Below are 24,313 nucleotides of genomic sequence, written 5' to 3'. Positions count from 1 at the left end.
ATAGTAACTGGTCGCCCGGCGTTGCTTTATATTAAAATTAATTAAAATTAACATATATCTTCACCTGTCACCTCTTTTACTCTTTTATAAAAGATGTAATCGCCTGATCGCCGAAGACAAGATTCTAGCACGGGCGCACAGTCCACAATTATATATATATATATATATATAGAGAGAGAGAGAGAGAGGGAGAGAGTAATTCCTATAATATCATTTATAGCCAGAAATGTTCATCACTTTGAATTTATACCAGAAATAAAAAAAAATGAAATAAATGAAAAACATAATTAATGAAATAACTAAAATATGAAACGAACATTCCTGATTGACAAGCAAAGCTTTCAAGTCAATGCTACCAGGTTTCCCGGATGATGACTTGTCAGAGGTTATTCTTAGCATAAAAATATTAAAGCAAATAATAAATAAATAGACGAATATAAAAAAAGAATAAAAAAGAAAAATATAAAAAGAAAAAAAGAAAAAGATTAAAAAAAAAACTAGCTTGATCGATAATAAGAATCGGATGATCTTTACAAGCCCCGAAAATAATCCATAGAAGACATCACATTTCATTCAACTGGAACTGGAGCTCTCGTAGCCATTCGCCGAGTTTTCACCGGTCTATTATTATATGTTGACGCTAAGTCCGCGGCAGATGCCAGGTAAGTCTGCAGATAATGGCGATGAAGAAAGAAATGGAGGGAGAAAAAAAAATGTCGAGGTGGCTGTTGTTGCTGCTGCGTGGATGGTGGTTGTGGTGTGGTTGATGGAAGTAAGAGGTGTGGCTTTTGAGAAAGAAGAGAAGAGGATCACGGGATACCGTGCGAGGGAAAGTTGAGCTGCGTCTCTTTGTTCACTCTGCAAAGAGGTATATGCCTGATGTCAACTAAAGGGGAAGTTACGTGGTAAAACATCGGCAGATACCGAAAGTCAACTCGGTAATGGCAATAAGCAGTTGAAACACACGTCTCGTGTGCTTTACAAACATTGAAGGTTAAATTACACACTGCCACAAGTGTGTATGCATACCTCTGCGTGTGTTTAAAAAGTGTGTCATTCAGAAATTTGTTTAAGAAATGATCAAATTTGTTCAACATTAGATCTATGTAATTCTAAAACTCGGTAGACCTTGCTTGCATCTTGTCTTCACCGGTCGGACAATCTATCTTGTAAAAAAGGGATGACGGGTGAGTTATATATATATGTGTGTGTGTGTGTCGGGGCGATTCATCGGAATGGGAAAAATCTGAGCTAATTTTCCGATGCCAAAAACGATTCTTTTAATTGGCATTTTATTTGATTTTGTTTAAAGCGAACTCTTTTACTGCTGGCAGTAATGATAAAATAATGAAAATCTATTGATTTTGATAAACAACCAGTAAAACTAAAACCGATAGACCATCCCTCACAAGTGTATTTTTACGTTTGAGAACATATCCGCACATTTAACATGTGTTTTTTATCAGAATCGTGAAAAAAAAACCCAACTATGTAGTACAATATTTAGAGGTTTATAAAGAATCGGAATCGGTAATTGTATCGGAGTCTTGAATTTTATACGGAATCGGGAAAACTATTGGAATCGTCCCAACGCTATATATATAATCGTAGTTCAGAGACTAGGAAATGAGGATAGAGAGTTGTATATTATACCTTCAATTCTAGCTGATAGCACCCAAGTCATAGTATTTAGTTTGGATCTTACTACTATATATTTGATAGAAAATTGTCTATATAATAAAAAATACGATACCTATCTTACTGTATCTTCCGACCCGGCAATGCTGAGCGGCCTGCTAGCATATATATATATATATATATATATATATATATATATATATATATATATCTTCTATAATATAAAGCTGAACGTCTGTGTGTGTCTGGTCATGAATAGGCTCCTATATGGTTGACTAGTTTAAAAAAAAACTGATTACATATAATGATAGATGTATCGAGGATCAGGAATGGGTATGTTTGATCTGGCAGGACGGTGGTTCATAAAAATTGTGGGGTCAGCGTTCGCACTTGGCCCCCAAAGTATGGAAATAAAAAAATGAAGAAAAAAAAACGTTTACAAGTGTTTTTGATATAGATGTACATAAGAATACTTTGATAAGTATGTTTCAACTAAGATAGGGATGGTATAATAAAATTGTGAGGTCTGCGTTCGCGCCTGTACTCCATGGAAATATGGCATAAAATTTAACAAAGACTTTTCATATCTATCTGCGTAAGTATACTTTGATAATTATGTTTCAGTTTGAAGAAATATGGTATGACAAAATTATTGGGTATTCGTTCGCGCCTGACCTCCATAGAATGTAAATATGCCACAAAGTTTAACAAGGTTTTTTAAAAGGGGTGAGGGCCCACAATAACACCTAAACTTTAATCTTAATTCACGTTAGCTTTTATTTATTTTTTTGAGTTGAATCATATTGTGTCGAATAAATTCACATTCTTATTAAAGTGAAAGCCCCCCCTCCAAAAAAGTCGGAACTTTAGACAATTCTCGACACAAATTTTGCATAACTCTGTTTTTTCCTCCTCCACTTGCACGTGGCACTCTTTCGAAAATAGATAAATAATAAAAAAATAAGAACGTTCCTTGTTATCATGTCAAAAGAAGGAAAAAATCCTGCTCACGTGATTACGTGTCTTTTTAAAAACATTTATATAACCTTTTTATTTTTTATTTATATATCTGTTTAAGCTTTTTTTTTTGCATTGTACTAGACGGAATTCAGTTGATTACTACCCTTTCTACGTGTTCTTTACATTACAATAGAACAACCCTGAATCCAACGGTGCAATACTACACCGTTCAATACTGTAAAACTGAAACGAAGCTGTTCTGCTTGAAAAGGGCGGTATTTTCTTCTTATTCATATTTATATCGATTCTTTGCTTTAAGAAGCTAAAGTAATTACGTGTTTACTTTTTTTAATATCCCATTTTGCTGTTTCGGATTATTTTACTAAAGTAAGTAAAGCTTCATTATTTTTCAAAACTGTTTTTGTTTCTTTGTTTTTCGATATTTCGTAAATATTATTTAGTAAGAGTGTTTAGCAGAAAAGCCAACAAACGACTACCCGAAAATAAATATAAAAGAAATAAATGTTACCATAGTCAATAAAAGTTCAGTTCATGTGTTTTTGTTTTGAAATAGTTTTTAATGCTCTTTACTTGAAATAATTTCAGCGAACTGAAATTAAAACAAAATTTGAGGCGATAAATACTTAAATTAATTTTTAACTACACATGCCATAATCGAATATTCCTCAAGCAGAAAATAACGGAAAACATTAAAATATGTTTATAAATATTCCTTACGTTGACGGAACTCTCTTAAATTGTTAACACAGAATGCTCAGGTGCCCCTCCTTCAAATTGAAAACGGGGCTCTCCATTTCAAAGTCGCTGCCATTTTGATTTTTAAATCGGTTCGTGAATAAAAAAAAAAAATTGTTTTTTACAAACTACTTAAAAATACAAACCAATGAACTTTTCTACCATAAAAGTAACTGTTATTGACTATGGTAACATTTATTTCTTGTATATTTATATTATCATATATAAAAAAAATTTCTCTTTGTAAGGAAACATCATTTTGTTAGTCACTCTTGGCTACGAATAGAAACAAAGTTGATATAAAAAATATATTTTCGCGAAAATTATCTTTACTTTCATCATATTTTGCTTAGGGTAAAATTTTTGAGTATAAAAACCTCTCTTTACAACCCCCTCCTTTTCATGACCTATCATACTTTCATTAATCACAGTCCATTTTCTGTAGGCTGTTTTGAACCCAGTCAAGGACGGGTACTTCTGATATATATATATATATATATATATATATATATATATATATAAAGCTGAACGTCTGTGTGTGTGTGTGTGTGTGTGTCTGGTCACGAATAGGCTCCTATATGGTTGACTATTATAGAAAACTGATCACATATAATGATAGAAGATGTATCGAGACACAGGAATGGGTATGTTTGATCTGGCATAATGATGATTCATTAAAATTGTGGGGTCTGCATACGCGTCTGGTCCACAAAGTATGTAAATAAAATTAAAAAAAAAACGTTTACAAGTGTTTTTTATATAGATGTACATAATAATACTTTGATAAGTATGTTTTAACTTAAATAGGGATGGTATAATAAAATTGTGGGGTCTGCGTTCGCGCCTGGCCTCCATAGAATGGAAATAGGCACAAAATTTAATAAAGACTTTTCATATCTAGCTGCGTAAGTATACTTTTATAATTATGTTTCAGTTTGAAGAAATATGGTATGATAAAATTATGGGGTGTTCGTTCGCACCTGACCTCCATAGAATGGAAATATGTCACAAAGTTTTACAAGGTTTTTTAATATAGATCCACAGAATATTGTGATAAGTGTTTCAGTGTGAACAGGTATGGTATAATAAATTATGGTGTTTATCTATTTTATTTTTACTTTACCATATTTTGCTTTGGTTTTGATACCCCCAAATTCGAGCTATCTCTTTACAACCCTTCCTTTTCATAACCTATCATCATACTTTCATAAATCAGAGTCCATTTTCTGTAGGCTATTTTTGAACCCAGTCAACGACGGGCACTTTTGCTAGTATATATATATATATATATATATATATATATATATATATATGAATGAATTATTGAATTGGGCTCAATAATTAAGGGAGAAGATACATGTTTTTTTTTATTATACTTAGTACCGGATTGGTAAGGTTCATTCATAATATTAGACGAAAATTATATGATGAGAATAATGGAAATAATGATCCGACATCTTTATTGTAAGACTTCTTCTAGATGAATAACTTGAAGAAAATAAAATACCATTACAATATTTGAAAATATTTTTGTTGTTAAAAGTATGACTTTGATGTATTACCTTTTTCGTTCTTTTCAAATATTACTGGTATTTTATTTCCTTCGATTTATTTATCCAGAAGAAGTCTTACAATAAAGACGAAATGTTGATGGGCATATAACTTGGTCTGTTGCTCTTTCATCTATCTATCTGTCTGTCTGTCTGCCTGTCTGTCTCTCTCTCTCTCTCTCTCTCTCTATATATATATATATATATATATATATATATATATATATATATATATATATATATAGAATGCGGCAGAAATATCTCTCACATTTTTACATGCGATCTTCCCAGTAGCTCACATGCATTTTCTGAGCAATCAGTAATTTGTATGGATGGAACTACACATTAGTGTGTGGAATTCGTTTGACTGTTCGATCAGACAATCCCAAGTTCAAAGCATGTTTGCGAGCTGAACGTGTAGGAGACTGAGCAACAGAAAAGTTTCACAGCTCGAATACTGTCTGACATTCGAGTGCTTTGAGGCCTTTCAGGTGGCTTTCTTTTATGTGCAGAACCTGTAGCTCTGAAATGTACAACCCATAGCTGTATTGATTTTCTATCTGATACATCATGTCGTCCTTACTTGTAATAAACTTGGCTAGCTCTCTGTGTTGCAGTTACAGTTACAGATTCACCATTCTTCAAAAGACATTTCAACAGTAAAAGCACAATGTGCAGCAGTTTAGACCATATTGTTTGATGATAGTACCTAATAAAAATAGCAAATAATCAGCTAAATTAAAACATCATTGGCACTTGCATAAATTCGTTAGCAACGTGTAGTTTAAAGTTTAAAATGTGAGAGATATTTTTGCCGCATGCTGGATATCGTTTTTTTTATGGAACATAAAAACACATTTTGTTTATCTATTATATAAGTGGACAACTGTTTCGGTCCATACTGATATCTTTATATACAGTTCTCCTTATATATGTATTCTATATTATTTCTTTTATTTCGTTACAGGCACTTATCAACGCAAAGAATATAGTAAAACACAAACATGAGATATTTCTTCTCACAGTGTCCGAGGTATTTATAATTTGGATGTATTATTTTGTCTTTTATAGCCGAACCTCATATGCAACAGAATCTACTATCATCGGTACCAATAGTTTATAAGTTTTAAAGTACAATTATTTTAAATAAATGCACTAGCCTTAAATTACTAATATACAGGATCTTCAAATAAAAATGTATTCTCTCTTTAAACGTCCATAAAATTAACATTTATTATGATAAAGAAAAGTTTCATACATCAAAATACTGTGAAAAAAAAGTAGAAACCATCTAATGCTCGAAAGTGTTCAAGTTGTTGGCCATTGTGGTCCAGGAACAGCAGACACCCCCTACTTATCGAATCCAAAACGTTTCTCATCAGTTCGGTTGGGATGCTGGAACATGCTCTTTCAATGTCTGTTTTGAACTCAGTCATGGTAGCTGTTTTTTGGTGTGTACGTTGTGTTTAAAATGCCTCTTCACCTCTCAAAAAAGTCCATGGGGATAAAATCTGCTGATCGTGAATAGTATTCCAGACTTAATCTTCGTCCTACACATCTGTTTGGCTGTAACGTCATGATGATAGTGGCGATATGATCCATCCCACTGGATGTACCATTCTTAATTTCTAAACATGTTTTGAAAACGTTGGATGGCATATTCATGTGGTAAGTTGAGATAATTTAAAGACGGACACTCTGTATATATAAAGTTGCATATATATATCTATATATATATATATGTATGTATGAAGTGATGGGACGATTCCTAAACAATTACAGATTCCGTGCTAAAAACCCGATTCCGATATAATTACGGATTCCGATTCTTTATAAATCTCTAAATATATTATTATAGAATTGTTATTTTCCCCACTTTCCGAAAAAAAAAAAAATGTTAAATATGCAGATATTTTCCTAAAATGTACTTATAAAGAACTAGCATTTCGGCCCGGCGTTGCTCGGGTATTTGGAGGGCTATGCTGAGCAAAAAACAAAACAAAAAAAAAATACACACACACAAAAATAGGTCAATTTTTTTTTTAATTTGATCCCTTAAAATTTATTCTTTTGGGCTCAAATCAAGTTATTAAGTTAGATCCATGTCCAAGAAACCTATATCTAAAATTTCAAGTGTTTAGACCAAAAATTGTCGGAGGAGTTTGGTAGAGTTCTCAAAAGTCAAATCGTTGAACTTTGACCCCTTAATCGCCAAATATCTGGCCGAAATCCGATCACATCGATTTTCCCAAATCTCAGTACCCTGTATATCAAATTTCGAGTCTGTAGACTTAAAATTGACAGAGTTATTGCGTATGGAAATGTACACAGACACACACACACAGACACTTTCACTTTTATAGATATAAAGATAATCTATCGGTTTAAGCTTTACTGTATTTTAAAACCAATAAATATTTATTATTTAATCATTATTACCAACAATGGAAGATGTTGCTTTAAACCAAAAACAAATAAATAAAGGCAATAAATCGTTTTGGCATCGGAAAATAGGCACCAATTTTTCCGATACCCCCAAATATTCCGATTTTTCCGATTCCCAATTCATCGTCCGAACACTAATATATATATATATATATATATATATATATATATATATATATATATATCCTCCAGCAAAAATGACGTTAAAACAACAAAAATATGCTTCGCCAGTGTTTATTCTAATATTTAAATGAAAAACATAGAATTACGTCTGTAATTTTATGTTTAAACTTATACTGATGGATTTTATTAAATTTATATCCGTTTTTTACCCCAAAATTCATTCAGTTGGCCAGCGTTGACTGAATTGTTAATTTGTCACTTCCCCCTAATATTTAAAATCACTATATTCCTTTATCTAGCTCCCTGACAAAATTTTTATTCGCTAATTTTTGAGTGACGGAAGGAAGCCATATTTATTTATGTACAGATGAATACGCATTAATATTAATTATAGACTGGAGAATTGGGAATTCTCTCAGAAGCTTGAAATAGCTAACATAATATATATTAAACTGTAGGGCACTTTCATCTGATCAGAGAGAAAATAACTAAATTTACTGGTTACTGCTGAATTGCTAAAGATGAAATCGTTAGTGATGTTCTTTTGTGGGTGTATGAACAGGCATATTGTACAATGGGCAGACCACATTAAAACCTACATCAGGCAACTAGCAAATGATTCACATTGCACCTATGTAGACCTACATAGTGTGATAGAGAATAAAACGACATGGCGTGAGAGTCAGGAAGATCTTTGACACTAGCACGACTAGATGATAAAATACTAAGAAAACCTTTAGCTATTATAAAATAGAAAATAAAAAACAACAACAAAACAAATCAATGGTCAATTTCTTTTACTCAACTGAAACTTTTTTATGATGAATTACTTCGATTAAAATATCCAATCATACAAATATTATAAACTATCAAGAATTTCATCAATAATTTATAATGTACAAACTCCAATATTCACAACTGATTCTGCTTTTTATTTGTGTTTATACAATTTATAATGTAATAAAACACAACAAATGTTACATCAAAGAATATACGAACATAAATGTACTTAAAATAAATGATTACGAAAAGGTCTATTTTTCCCACATGTTCGATTTCAACCGCACGTTCGATAGTCAGTCTTGTTGCTTTCTAATTAAAAGATTTTTATTTTAACCTGAATTTTTAACTCGCACATTTTTGTCTCGTCAGGAGAAACTTAACGCTTCAAATGGCAAGAATCTTCCCGGTCAAGTTGCTTCTAGATTGTGCAGTTGTTGGTTTTCCCAAGAAAAACGACTACTACGTTACGTACGTGTGCCTTGCGCCAGTAGTAAAATAAACCCGAGTCAATAAGAGGTGCACTTCCATTGCCTTCCCAGTAAATTTTCATTAGTATACATATCTAGATTTCACGTGCATTATCGAACCTTTCTTTTATGTGGGTAACATACACATACACACACAATTGTATATAACGATAACAACCTCATATGTACTTTTAAAGTGAGTCAATAATAGAAAATGGTAATTGATGTATTTCCAGGGAACACATTTTTGTTTAATGAATGTATATTTTTGAGAGGAGGATTGATAATTATTTTTTGAACTATTATTCTCATCTTGATTGTTTTTTGTTGTTATTGTTGTCTTTTTTAAATGAGAATAATAGTTCAAATAATATAAAGAAATAAAGGTCTGGTTTGTTTCAACCGATACAACATGTATGCCTTCCGGAATAAAACCTTTTCATCCACATTCTAGGAGCGGAGTAGTAACAAGGTTGAGAAGTGTCGTCTATTCCGAAATAAGATGTAACTTTTAATATATTTTAGCTATTTTCTCTAGCACCTCTTCCCGGCAATATGTCGTTACCTAGACAATACCTAGTAAAATACAGCTGGTTAATAATAAATGCGTCTTGAATTAACGCTTAACTGTAGTTTCATGGTATTTCCGCTCATCAAAAATGTACTCGCATAGTTTCAACATCTCCACTCGTTTGATTATACATTTGTTTTGAAGCTCTATCTGGAAGGATATTGAACACTTTGCGTGAAAGGTATCCTGTCTAAAATCGGATCTGTCTCGTTGTTGAAGTGGTTTTATTTTTATATATGTATACTAGATCCCTAGTAGACAACACAACCCGTGACTTTTTGGGTCATAGTTTCAGCCCCCTCCCCCACTAACTCTCTCTAAGTTGATGATGTCACCATTTTGTGCCAGGTTATCCCCCCAAAATGATGAGTCAACTATAGACAGTTGCTTTGTCATCGACGATTCATCTGCGTAGCTAAAAGTAGCAAGTGTATTTACGCCAAGATTCGAAACCGGAATGTTTTGTCACACACGCATATGACCACACAGTCAACTTGAGAGAACTTGAATGCCTACAAGACACTGTCCTCGAGTGTCTAAGGTCACTCTGTACAGAGGTTTGTCAGAACAATCTGGCACGAGGATACTTTTTCCATAGAAGTAAACCCTGACCAAATTTTCAAAATCATATGGTATTCACAGCCCAAATAAAATCTCCTCACTACGGCTACCCCACAGCTTTTCCGAGGAATGGTGCACCTTCTCCAAGTGATATTATCTCAAGTAATAGCACGAAGCTGGGTACTCCACCAGACTAGATAAATTCTTGTCCTGGAACCCAGTAAGACCATGAGACCAACATGAAAGATATACAACGTATAAAAATGGTTAATTGGGGAGAGGAAAATTATATTCTCAATTTCTTTACTAACTCAGTGCTTAAGAGATAAAGAACTTTAATGGAACATTCGAATATCTATGTATCTCATATAGACTTCAAGTGTTAGCCCCAGGTTGTGGGACCTTTGATTTCTGAGAACTTCGACTGAAGTAAAATGAAACAAAAAAATCAAAATACGTAACTCCCTGCGAACGACACAGCAGTCAGTATGCATGACATACCGCACCGCCGGTTGGAACACCCAAGCTTTCAAATGTGAGAAAAATGCATCTCATATTTAATTGTAATCGCAAGTAATAAGATCTATACAGTGTCCCGATCTTCTAAATAGAGAGATAGAACAATATAGCCACGGGTGTAAATTTGAATCTTTAATTTCTCTCTAAAGAATCAACGTAGCTTAATAATTATTCTTATCTACTCCTATAATTTTTTTCTTTTGGGCATTGATATTCATATTAAAAACCCTTTGTACAAAAAAAAAGTACAATTTTGTTATATCTAGGTCTTGGAATTGCATTTATGTGCAAAAGATCTAGCTAATTTGCATATTCTTTCCAACATTTATTCTAATTAATTTCCTATTAGTTTTTTTTTTTCGGTTTTCGTATGAGATGATCATTTTTAGTTAACTATTACGTATAATTATATTCATGCAGATATCCTACTTGATTTATACTTGCGTAATTTATTTTAGTAAATAAAACCTCTTTCTATATATATTTATGTATGCGTATACATATTTGTTTTAAAAATTTTGCCTACCACACTCCTCTGTTAGATTTTGCTCTACAGACATGAAACTTATATATAGGGTATTTGAATCCATGCGGTTTTAGCCGAGCAAATCGGTTAAAATGTGAAAAAAAAAATGAAATTTGCCAGTTGAAGGTCGAACAACGGCATTACGAATATGCATGTGCAACGTAATAGCTATTGGTCCATGTTTTAAATTTTTAGCCTTGTAGCAAGCACGTCTTCATAGCTCAGGCATTAATGTCAAAAGAAACAATAAATCGTAAGCTGAACGTTTTGGTTCGATTCTCGTTGGTGGCGGACGAGTCATTCCTTTTTTTTTATGTTTTTAAACTTATACAATATATTGGGTCCGACATAATATGATAATACATACGAAATCTGCATTAATCAAAATATCATATTTAAGTGTATTTTACGACCGGCAATGCCGGGTGGCCTGCTAGTCTGTATATATATTATTGGAATGCAAAGTTAACTAGAGAGAAAGTTTATTTGACATTTCAGCATTAAGAGTGTTATCTTTGTCTTAATACGATATATATATATATATATATATATATATTAAAAATCTTATTTACCTCCACTGATAAGTACTTTGTTAGTAATTTCCCTTTGCATAATAGCAATGAAACAACTTAATTTTTTTACATTCCCTTTGAATTCCTTACCCGTTTTCTTGACAATTTAACGTGTAAACATTTTCGAACCTCACCAACATATGTGACAAAGAATCTTTTCTCCTGATTTTTATTTTGGTACAGAAATAACTTTTCGGACATATATAATAGGCGTTTAGGCTTGCTAATGTCTCACTTTTTGTATCTGGCTGAATCATGTTTTTAAAATGTAAAAAAAAAAAATATTTGTATGAATAAAAAATCTTTATAACATTTTAAAAGTTCTAATTATAAAAATATTTTTAACACTCTTAGAGATACACAATTTTCCCCTGTGGATGCAACTACCTTGTTATATATATATAAAAAAAAACAAAAACAAAAAAAAAACAACTCTCTCTCTATAGATATTAACTGTAGCGTCTCTAAATCAAAATACGCTAACGGAAACAATTTACTGCACGAGCGTCGCCCTTTTAAAATTCATCATTCAATAAAATAAAAAGCTATAGCAAACATCTAAATGACTACTTTAAATACAGTTCCTGATTTCAAAAAAAGAAAAACCAAAAGGTAATTATATATCTATATATTTTTAAATCAAATTTATTATGTAAATTCAAAAATATATATATTTTCTCTACTCATTTCTATCTCTAACCTATACAAATTTTCTTATTAATTTTCTTATAAATTTTATATCCAAACCTTTTACTTCAATTTTTCAGATTCATCTGCCTTACTTTTAATGCTAGGTTTATTTTTGGTGTCTTTTCAATTCAATAGAAATCCTCCTAAATTTGCTGATGAGGAGACCGTGCTTACCAAAAAAACTATGTATAATTATTCTACGTGACTTCATGTATACCACAAATAAAAAGCACGGATTTCCGAAACGATCGTACAGATAATTGACTTTGTTGTTGTTCCTTCTTATGAAACTGATTTTTAATTTAATTAAATTTTGATTGTTAAATTTAAAAAAATTTAAAACTTTTAAATTATAAATCACATTACTTAATATTGAATTAGCTCTAGGACATTTAACTATCGAGCTTATTATATATCTAAATTACAACGAGCATTTCCTGTATTTTAATTAAACTAGTAATTTCACTATTACATTGAAATACACTTAGCTCTTTAGACTATTATTCTAATCTCCTTATATATATATATATATATATATATATATATATATATATATATATATATATATATATATATATATGCGTGAAATCTTATCTCAAAGCTGTCCTGACTTTTGTCCCTGAAGTTTTACCCCGCGGTGAGATGAATGGGTTTTTATGTTATGCAACAGCTTTTCTTTCTTTAAATTAATTCACGAACCCAAACCCTTTTTTAGGGGTTGAGGTTATCTACTTATACTGCACACAACATTCATAGAAGACCTCATGGGCCGTGCAAGTAGTCAAGTCACTCTGCCCTCCGCACACGAGAGAGGTTAAAAACACACACTAAAAAAAACAAAACAAAAAAAAAAGAAGAACGACAACAAAAATGATATATATCCAAGCAAAACTATTTGTTTAAACGTGTAACTTGTATTTCTGTATATGCTAATGCGAATATATTTCTGAAGTGTACATATACAGGCATGCATACACACACACGTATACTTATATGTAAAAAGCAGTCAACTCGCGTTTATGCAAGGTTCACAAATTCGCTCGTTTTAACCGTCTTAACTGTTTACTGAATGCGCCCGAATTTCGCATTCATGGGTCATTCAGTTTCCTCAATTCTCGTGACAGTTGAAGGTAGCCTGAATGTAACGGTTTAGCAAATGGAGTCAAAGGTGGCTTCGTGACTGAATGCAACATAGCGTGTATGAACGAATGTGAGAGAATCAGCAGTCGAAGAATAACTGGCTGACGAAGGTATTAGCAGTAGCAGCCGTTAAAGCACGTATGCAAATTAGCAAGCGTGCGCGAGCTTGCGTCGCAAGAAAAGGAGAGAAAAAAAATCCCCTCGTAGTTGAGGGCCGGCCAAGATGGGCGTGGGCATACGAGGGCGGAAATGTGCTGACAAACCGAGGAATAAAGACTTTTAGGAAGTAGGTATGTGCGAAAAGACTTCTGCAGTATAATGAAATGAGTTGTTTAAAAAAAAAACACGAATAAATGCATTTCATTTGCAATTTGAAAAAAAAAAAAATGCCGAGTCGGATTTGTATTTCTTTTGTTTGTTTATTCCGACGACGGTATCCATTTACATGAGTTCGAATCTTCCGACAGGTAAGAATGGCCACATGCGGAAGCATAAAACTCCAGTGTCTCTAGCTATAAAGAATTATTTATAAACGTTAAAAGACAAAATTGAAACGTAAACTTATCCCAATCACATTCTAAATTCATTACAATCTGCTCTGGGTTAAAATGAATTTCGATTGACATTAGGCCACGTTTTTGTTGGATTTTTTTTTTTAACTTGTGTATGGTCTACTCTGCATTGAGGTTTCCATTAGCAACTACCCACTTTTTTTTTGAACAACATATATATATATATATATATATATATATATATATATATATATATATATATATATATATATAATGAATACTTATGTATTATTTTTTGAAAGCCAATCACAACGTAGATATGAAGCATAAAAATATTTATTGTTTAAAATTAATGTTTCAAAGTCAAACGTCATCTTCAGAATTTTGTATAATTTTTTCTTTTTTCTTGCCATGGTTTGGAGTTGGATAAGGAAGTCAGTTATTAAAAGAAAGTCCGCATATTGTCCTCGGCGGTGTTGTTTTGAAATGACAGGAGGGCGTCGTCACACAAGATTCAGTTAAGGTAAGTTTCGAGATAGACGCGTTGATTATAGTTTAAAATGAATAGGTATGTGTTATATATTTTTTTTTGAAAGCCAATCACAACGCAAATATAAAGGATAAACAATATTTATTGTTTAAAATTAATATATTTCAAAGTCAAACGTTATCTTCGGAATTTCTCTCCCACAGTGCGAAATGTCAAGGGTCAGAAAGTGGAATTGAAAATTCAGTGCCTCTCCCTCCTCTACGAGGAGGAGCAGTCTAACCTGCAAAATAGTGCATAGCCAGCCACTTCGGCATTCCCCGGTAGAGGTGCCTCACGTGATGAGCAATAAACTAACCCTTTTTCGAAGAGAGAAAGCAAAGTCTGGGGGGTTGGCTCTCCTAGAACTGCACAGGTACTAGTCGAATGGGCAAACGCCATTTCAAAAATAGCCTAGATTCTATTGACTTTGGAACAACCTGCGGCAGCGCCACAAGAATGAACTCGTGTTTTGTATTAAGTAAAGTCCTATACAACTTTTTCCTCATAATCAATCACATCAGTGAAAATAAAGTTCGAATCTCATAAACAAACGAATCCTCAAATTTACGACAAAAATGCGACTTAATTCGAATATTTTACAAAAAAATATCAATTTCCTTCTCCATCGATGCACGCGATTAACAAAACTTGCAGCCCGCCATTCCTTTAACTTAAGAGGGTTCGTATTAATCTATATAATTATAAAACTCAAATGACCTTGTAACGAGTGATGTAACCCACTTTCCGGTTTACGACATTCGGTTGCGCATGCGTGCATAAACATTAACCCATAAAAACGTAAACAAATAAACACACATCGCTTCTTTTGCAGATTTTGACCTGCGCACTGAAATATCAACGTTATTATTTCGAAATCATTATTTAAGAATGGAAGAGTGGGCGACTTTTGAAACTATTCTTTATTACAAATATACTATCGCTATTTTCTTACAACTAAAAAAATTTAATCCGTTGACAAACATAAGGACAATTGTAGTAAAGCCAAGACTACTACTACTACTACTACTACTACTACTACTACTACTCTCTACCCGTCCCTTTTCCTTCATTCCTTCTTTTTATTTTTTGTTTACATTTCTAGATACAAAATAGTTGTGTGAGAACGGTGAATTGGTTGACACATTTACTATTCTGTTTCAATATTAGTTTTATTTTATTTTATTTATTTAGGTTTTATTTAGGTTTTATTTTTTTGCTTCAGGTTTTATTAATTTTTTTTTTTTAGATTTTAAATTTCTATAACTTGCAGGATTCCAATATGGCTTTTTTATTCTTATATTTCTCATCCGTAGGTTCATGTGCGATTTTGCTGCTAAATGATTTTCGTCGGCGTTCGATTCGTAGGAAAATCATGTTTAATTTTCGATTTTTGAGCGATTATTCGGAAAAATAGGTAACTTTACACGAACAGGGAAGATTTTTTTTCATGTTTGAGTGATCCGTCCGTGATTTTTCATTTTAATATACTTTCATAGAAATGTTTCTGTTATGTCAAAAAAAAACCACAAAAAAAAACAAACTATTTTCTTTACGTCACAAGTGTCACACTCATACATGAATTCCATAGCTAATATAACATACTGACCCAACGGGTCACGGGTAGCCTAGTATATTTTAATAATCTCGGTATGCTATAGAATTAAATGTATAGAAACGTCTAGTATCCATTGAACATAACACTCGACGTTTACTACATAACCTATATATATATATATATATATATAGGTTATATATATATATATATATATATATATATATATATATATATATATAATAGTAGCATTCGTGTGTGTGTGTGTACAGCTCTCCTACAACTCAAACAACTGGATCGATCATAGCCAAAACTGGCATAATGATGGTCACCCACCTAGGAATGGTGCGCACTATTTTTCAAGATTAATGTCAACTGCTAAGGTTGGAACTTTGCTAGTATATATATATATATATATATATATATATATATATATATATATATATATATATATTACCATTTGTAATCAAAATTAAACATTAAAAAACAATTTTTTGTAACTGATGCAAAGATGCTGAAATGTGACATGTATTATGTTTTTTTCCGCCTTCGTCCGACTTTTCCATATAATATTTTTTAAATTATTTTATATCGCTTACTTATTAAATGGAACATTGAATTAAAAACAAAAAGCAAAAACATAGGAGTAAACCAAAGTCTTTTTACCTTGACCATTGTGGACGAAAAGTAGTTGATTTTCATACTAGACATCTTCCTTTAGTCCATATTAATTTCCGTTACTTTTATATGTCATGGAAATTAATTTTTCACTGCATCTACACAATGTTTGTACTGATGACTTCGTTATATTCATCTATTTTATATTGCATAGCTGTTTCTATTTCAGTCCCTCGTAATATCATCTTAAAGATTCGTAGGTATTCTTTTTTTTTTCTTTTTTTTTCCAGTCTTTCGTATTAGCCAAGTATTTTTTTTCAGTCTTTCGTATTAGCCATGTATTTTTTTTCAGTCTTTCGTATTAGCCATGCATTTTTTTTCAGTCTTTCGTATTAGCCATGTATTTTTTTTTCAGTCTTTCGTATTAGCCATGTATTTTTTTTCAGTCTTTCGTATTAGCCATATATTTTTTTTCAGTCTTTCGTATTAGCCATATATTTTTTTTCAGTCTTTCGTATTAGCCATATATTTTTTTCAGTCTTTCGTATTAGCCATGTATTTTTTTTCAGTCTTTCGTATTAGCCATGTATTTTTTTTATTGCATAGCTGTTCCTACTTCAGTCGCTCGTAATAGTTGTCTATCTTAGATTTCATTAGAGAAAAGAAAATTACTACACATGTGATTGTGTTTTCTATAAAATATGTAATTTATTTATTTAAATACTGGATTTTTTATTAATGGGTCAACACATATCAAGACTAAAAGCTAATCGAGTGTAAATGCTAAGAAAATGAGCTGCCAGTTGCATGAACAGTTATTTCAGACTCGAGTATTGAAAATAATGAACGGCAAGTATTCATTAATATTGGATTTGAACACTGTTGTAGCCAAGAATGAAGCAATCCCTAGGAAATGTATTTAACAAATGGAGAAGTTCTAATTCTGATGATATTCCCCGAAAATGAGAGACAAATATTTCTATGGAGCTTACTTGCCATAAGTATATTTTCATATGACTATATATTTCTGTAGATTATAACGTTTATTGCATAATTAAAATATTAAATATTATAATCAACTAGCAGGACTCGTTAACCGGCGTTGCCCGGTGGTAGCATGCATCCCCACTGCGTAAAACTTTAAAATGCAATTGTTGTTGTTTTTGTTGTTGGCCAACCCCCAACCTCCTCATGTTAAAAATTGCTTCCAGAATAGATACCCCATTTTTTGCCTGGGGGTGGGGTTGTCACAAAATTTGCTAAAAGGTTTAGGGTATTTTTAAGGGTATGGTTCAGAGCAAGGTATTTTTGTTGGCAAGACTGAAGTTATGGTGGCAAAAAACTATCGAACCCTTTGTCACTTAAAGGGAACTAAATTGCTGTAGTCATCCGTACGTTACCAACTATAAATGTAAACAGTATTTAAGAAAGTGCCCTTTTTAAGTAAGCTGTAAAAGAACGGTTTATTTAAATAACAAACAATGGTGAAATAGAAAGAAACAATATATTTTTGTTTGAGACCTATTTGCCTTTCGCAAAAAAATAAAAAATAAATAAATAATAAAAAAAAAATATCCGCTGAAGTCAGGATCGAACGTGCAGCAAAAGTTGTAAAAGGGGTCGCGAAAAAGGGAAACGCGTTAACCTACTGTTAATTTTATTTTTATTTCGGACTATTAGTCTCATCTTTATTAGTTGTTGTTGTTTTTTTTTTTTAATAGTCCGAAATAAAAATAAAATTAACATAAAATGCTCATCTCAAAATAAAAATAAAAAATTCAATTAAGGAATAATATATATATATATGCTTTAACCTAATGTTCACCAACTAACATACGACATTGCGGCCCTCGAAATGACTTAAACCAAGAGCTTAGTTTTGTTGGACAATGTTTATAAAATTTAATTGTCAAACAGAGCACCAACAATATTTGTTTTCGGGGACGATATCTACCTTAAAAGTAAACGTACATGTTATTTTTAACAATCAATGTGTTAAATATTAAATATATTAAGTTTGAAGAAAAGAAACGTGTTTGTACTGCAAAAATAGCCTAACCAGCGGTTTTATTTTTTAATAAGTATATAATAATGTTTAATGGAGCTTTTAGAAAATGATTAAATAATGGCTATCAGCCTGTGTGTGTAAAATACTCTGCATTCTGTTTTGTAAGTAATCTGTGTTTCCACCTTACAATTGAATTAAAAAATATATCCTGAAACTCGATTTTAACCTGTAAAAAAATATGTACAGACAGCGCGATCTCAAAAATGCACAAGCACTAAAGTTTGGTTTAATTTAATCTGCCTCCTAAACTTTAAACGGGTTAAATTTAATCATGTTATTATCGAAAATGTAATCATGCGATGATATTTTGATTTAAACTATACACGTTGTTTAACAAATGATAATAATAAGAATAATGCAAGATTAAGTTTTTCAACTGTTGGGTACTTATGTATTTTTGTTCCGTGCTACAATCAAGGTTGCTTGGCCTTTTGGTCAAGATCAAAGTGTAGTATCTGTTCTTCAGATGCTGCACTTCATTTTCTTGTTCTCTTTCGGTGGAGGAGAAATCCTTCACGACTGAGACAATTTTTATTTTTGTACCTTTTCTCCACGTTAAAAAACGACCCTGGTGTCTAACTCTGTCCCGTGGGGAGGCATAGTAAATAGGTACAATAATAATGCTAATATTTTGAAAGCCATTGTTTACATGGGGAGGATGTTTTGTAACTATGCCGTGCTTCATCCTTACAATGTAAGAAAGAAAACAAAGATATCGTAAAACTTGAATTGAACCTGAAAAACTATTTAAAAGTAGCACGGTACGAAAAAAATGCAGAAGCACCAAGTTTTGGTTTTATGTTGCAGTAGGTGCATATGATGGCAGATGGTTTCGCGCTCTGTCATCATATGCACCCGAGATCAATATCTACTTTAAAATTTGCCATCATATGCATCCGAGATCAATATCTACTTAAAAATTTGGTGCTTATGCATTTTTGGTACCGCGCTATTTGTAAATAGTGTTTTCATGTTAAATTCAAGTTTCACGATAATTTTTTTTATTCAACCATGAGGCGGAAGAATAGTTACAAAACAAACTCTCCCCCCCCCCAAGCTAAAATGGCCTTAAAAATGAAACATTATTTCAGCACGGTATTAAAAATACATAATTACCCAAAATTGGACTTTGCATTGTTCAACGCTTTTAATTATAAATTATAAAATAAAACACATTTACTCATTTTAAAACTTTGGTTTCTTTAAGTTAAATTTTAATCACATCTTCACATGTGAAATAATAGCGTGATTAAATTAATTTTACCGATTTAAAGTTTGTTTATATTAAAAATGTTTCACTAACTTAAAAACCGAACCGGAAACTCTAAAACAAAACGAAACGAACTTTTTTCTTATGCGTCCCTGTTAATATTTTAGTAAAAACGAATTACTATTTCGTTATCTTTCTTACTAAAATAAAATATAATTATTCCTTTTTATGATTCTTTTTCACTGTAAATGAAATAAATATATAACGAAATTAAAATTAAAATCTCCAATTTCTTCTTGTTCAAATAACACGACAAATAAGGCATAAACGAACATTTTTCCGAACACACAATATTTGAAAACCAAAACATTTATTGTATCCAAATGTATCAATATATGATTGTAAAACCATTTACTTAAGTCTGCGTAAAGAAATATAATTTTAATAAAACAATTTCGTGATGAAATCAACATTGTATTTTTATAAAGTAAAGAAATTAACGTAATTAGAAGGTATGCATGGAAAAAATGTAAGAATTAACCATGTAATTTTAGTAATAAGAAAACATTTAAGTAATAAAAGAATTAATAATTATCTTTTATTTTAGTAAGAAATATAACGAAATTGTAATTTGTTCTTACTAAAATAATAACAGGGGAAGTACACCTTTTCTTGTAATAGTAAAAATGAAGTTCGTTTCATTTTTTTTTTAAAGTTTGTAATCGGTTTATTTTAATAGGAAATGATTGCCTAATCTAACCAGGGAAGCCATGTTTGTTTTAATCTCAATAGCGTTCTTTTTTAAATGAGGTTTCGTTCATTTCAGAATAACCAAATATCGAGTTGTCAGCCACGGAGATTTGGTGAAATGTGAGGAGGGAGAAATCGTTATTTTTTTTTTGCGGGGGGGGGTAGATAAAAGGAAAGATTATAGTATGTGTATATGAGCCAGCAAATTAGGGGGAACCCCCATATATGACCCTAATGCAGAACACCTCCCGGTGTCGACTGGAAGCAGGAGTGGTACTTTTGATTTAGAGTGGAAAAAACAGCTACTTCCATTGTATATCTTTGCGATCGTGATGATGTCACTCCTAGGATTAAATTTAGGGTTGTATATAACGAATGATTGTGTCTAAAATGTCGTTCTGTAGTTACATAAGCTATTTGCTAATAGTGTAGACATAATACATGTGTATGTGGCATCTGTTTTTGTAAACCTACGATATTTTGATAAAGAGGGGGGAAAACTGCAACGTTTTTTTATTATATATAGGGATTAATAAAAGAAATCAATATTTAACAATGTTTACTCATATATATATATATATGCATGCTAAACATTGTTGACTTCCAGAGACTCATTATAATATATACAGTTTTAAATAAATATGACGTAAATTTATAATCAAGTTCTCCTTAAACAAGAGAAAAATACAGGTGGTTCTCGAATTGTACGTCTAAATTGAATGATATAAAAATGGTGTGCTCAGAGTTCGAGCTTTGAACATTTATTATTTCTAATATGCATAAATGACCTCCCTGATAAAATTGTCTTCGAGACAATTATATTTGCTGATGGCATCACGATCTATAACAGACACTAGGGGAAACGAATGTGCACATATCTAAGGCAATGACTGAAACATGAAAGAATAACCTTCAGTCCGTACTGGAATTGGGACGTAAATGGGTGGTAATGTTTAATACTGCGAAGGCTATACATCTTTTATTTAACAATGATACAAAAAAAAACATTATCAACCATCGATTACTGCCTGAGATGTCTTTGTTCGATTAACATTTACATGCAACATGAGCTGGAACAAATACCTTTAAGACATTGCCAAAGCTGTTGCGTAGAAAGTGGGCTCTCTCTACTGTGCTAGAATATTACTCGTATCTGACAGTATCCTGCAGCTCTACAATGACAACATCGGGCATACATGGAGTATTGTTACATATCTGGGGTAGTGTATCTTCTGTTAGTCTCTCTCTCTCTCTCTCTCTCTCTCTCTCTCTCTCTCTCTCAGGCAAGGTCCCAAAAAGAGTTTTATTACCAACCACGCTCTAATCACTATCCTTTCCCCGCAAAGATGCATGCCTCTACTTGTTTTACAAGTATTTTAATGAAATGTGCAATGACGAACTCGTAACACTTGTGTTCCTCGCTGTAAATACCCTCGACTAACCCGACAAGCAGCAACATCCCAATTCTTCACTGTATAGGTCCCTAGATGCTGAAAAGCCTTTCATTTAAATAGTTTCTTTCCTGAGTCTGCTAGACTTGAGAATTTCCTTCCGGGTCCTGTTTCCCTGATTGTACCGACATGTGGAAATTTAAATGTAATGTGAATAGACATCTCGTTGCTCAACTCCCTACATAGTGTCCCTGTAGATATAGTATCGAAGAGTAACTTTTTACGTTCACGTGGAATTATGCATTGTCTGGGAGCGAATAAGAGTAAATACACAAATAGAACGTAGAAGCTCTGTTTAATATAACGTGTTAACAATTGAGCTTGTCCGTATGTACAGTATTCATTATTTTCTGTGGATTCAAAAGATATAATGAGGTAATAAATATACTTTATTTTATTTAATCTTTTGGGAATATCTTGAATTGTTTTGGTATTTAACTTTTCCATTATATATATATAATAATTTATTGTAAACTTAATATTTCAAAGTGAAGAGCTATATATACAGGGCATGAACAAAAGAGAGCAAAGGCGAGTAAAACGAAGCCAGATGACCGCAGCACATTCGTCAGCAAAGATCAGAAAGGGTCAGTTTATAAGTCTGTTGGTTGCCACTAGGTCTACCGTCTGGCAGGCATGCCCGCTCATGGCATACTTTCGATGCTGGAACCCCGGGCGATACAGAGTTGGCCGCAGTCGATTAGCGCAGCATGAAACCCGAGGCAGCGTGCAGCAAATGACCTCTTGTCTTTCTGGAATCTTCATGTCGGTTCGAGCCCCCTAGACTCGTACAGTCACAAACAATAATGAATGTTTCAAGTTAAAGCCTGGCACGGTCGCTGACCAGCTGCCCTTCGCAGCAAAACGGGGATGGGGAGATGGAGAAGAAAAGGTGGTTGTGGTGGTGGTGCAGGAGGAGGAACAATTTCCCCTCGTTTACTTACCATGAAGAAATGCGATACTTACATGAAGATGTAAAAGTATTTTGCTGTACGACACTGTGGCACCCAGCACCCCTTCTCTTACCCGCCAAATGGCGCTGTAACCAGGTAAGAGAATTCATGGAGAATATGGTTGATGACGATATACTTATTCTAAAAGTCAGAGGTGGAGGACAAGGAAAGGGGGATGAGGCAGAAACATTATTGTAAAAACAATAAAAATAATTAGAGAAGTGGAGGCAGTATTTATAATATATATATATATGTGTGTGTGTGTGTGTGTGTGTGTGTGTGGACACAGCGGCCAGAAAGGAAATAAATGCTGCGTTTTATGTAAAAACCTAAACGAAATCCTTCCTTCATATATAAATTATGAAGATAATTGTTTGTAAGGCAAGTTTTTTTTTTGTACTGAACAGCGAAATCCACCTTTTTGAAGATTTCCATCTCCAACCATAAATTGACTGCGAATAACGGTTCAGTGCGCATGGTAGCTTACAGGTTTGAGACCTCCAAGAACTGTTTATTCACCGATGCTTGGCAATCTATTGAATCAGTTCGAAGTCCTCACAGCTTCATGACAAGGTGGTACATTATTTCTTCAGTTTGCATGAAATCATTATTATAAACATCATTTCTAGGACTTGTTGAACGCGTTCTAAAAAAATCGGCGACCTGTTTTTTTTTCTACCAAATATATGCCAACATTACCTATATACGCCTCACATATATTTGAGCTAACAAAGCCACTTATCAAATTTCTCAATAAATTCATCAATTTTAATCTGATGAAGATTCATGAGAGTCGAAAATATTAACAGCTATGTCGACTTTCTTTTTACGCTCGAACAGAACCTGAGATAATTGGACGCCAAATGGAAAGGATAGATAAAAAGCAAACAGAAATTATCATTGTCTAAATGCTGCATATATATATATATATATATATATATATATATATATATATATATATATATACACAGTGTTTTTTTTTTCATACGCGTGCGATTAAACAGTGTTAATTTCTGTTTGCAGCAACCGCCGATTAACGTAATGCGTAGGGTTTCAATCCTGGCTTGAGGTAGTTGCCTGTCTAGCCGCAGTGATGAGCTGTGAAAGAGCGAAACAGTACTGTATGTGGATGACACACACACACACGCATGCATATATATATATATATATATATATATATATATATATATATATATATATATATGTCAGTTAAATATTTTATCTGCGATACGTTGAATGAATGCGACAAATGCTACGTAGGGATAATTTTTCAATTCTATAATGTGATATCCTCACATTTGAAGCGACATATATATTTAAAATATAAGTATCCACAGACTCCAGTTTCATCATACTTATCAACGCCTCT

General features: G+C 32.4%; 1 protein-coding gene and 1 long non-coding RNA gene across 22 annotated transcripts in view; one reads left to right on the top strand and one right to left on the bottom strand.

Moving 5' to 3' along the window:
- The window catches only part of LOC145279822 (uncharacterized), a 94,116-nt gene extending 79,779 nt beyond the window's left edge, over window positions 1-14,337 (top strand). Inside the window, exons 2-3 of the long non-coding RNA XR_013868462.1 lie at window positions 5,872-5,937; window positions 14,236-14,337. This is a non-coding gene — a long non-coding RNA (uncharacterized LOC145279822). The remainder of the gene's footprint in view (window positions 1-5,871; window positions 5,938-14,235) is intronic.
- The window catches only part of LOC145279820 (otoferlin-like), a 1,618,966-nt gene that overhangs the window by 197,656 nt on the left and 1,396,997 nt on the right, over window positions 1-24,313 (bottom strand). The gene's annotated exons all lie outside the window — the stretch shown is intronic.

This window comes from Euprymna scolopes, chromosome 7 (genome assembly GCF_053919585.1).
Source record: "Euprymna scolopes isolate OS-2025 chromosome 7, ASM5391958v1, whole genome shotgun sequence".
NCBI classification, from domain to species: domain Eukaryota; kingdom Metazoa; phylum Mollusca; class Cephalopoda; order Sepiida; family Sepiolidae; genus Euprymna; species Euprymna scolopes.
This window is presented reverse-complemented; position numbering and strand designations above follow the sequence as displayed.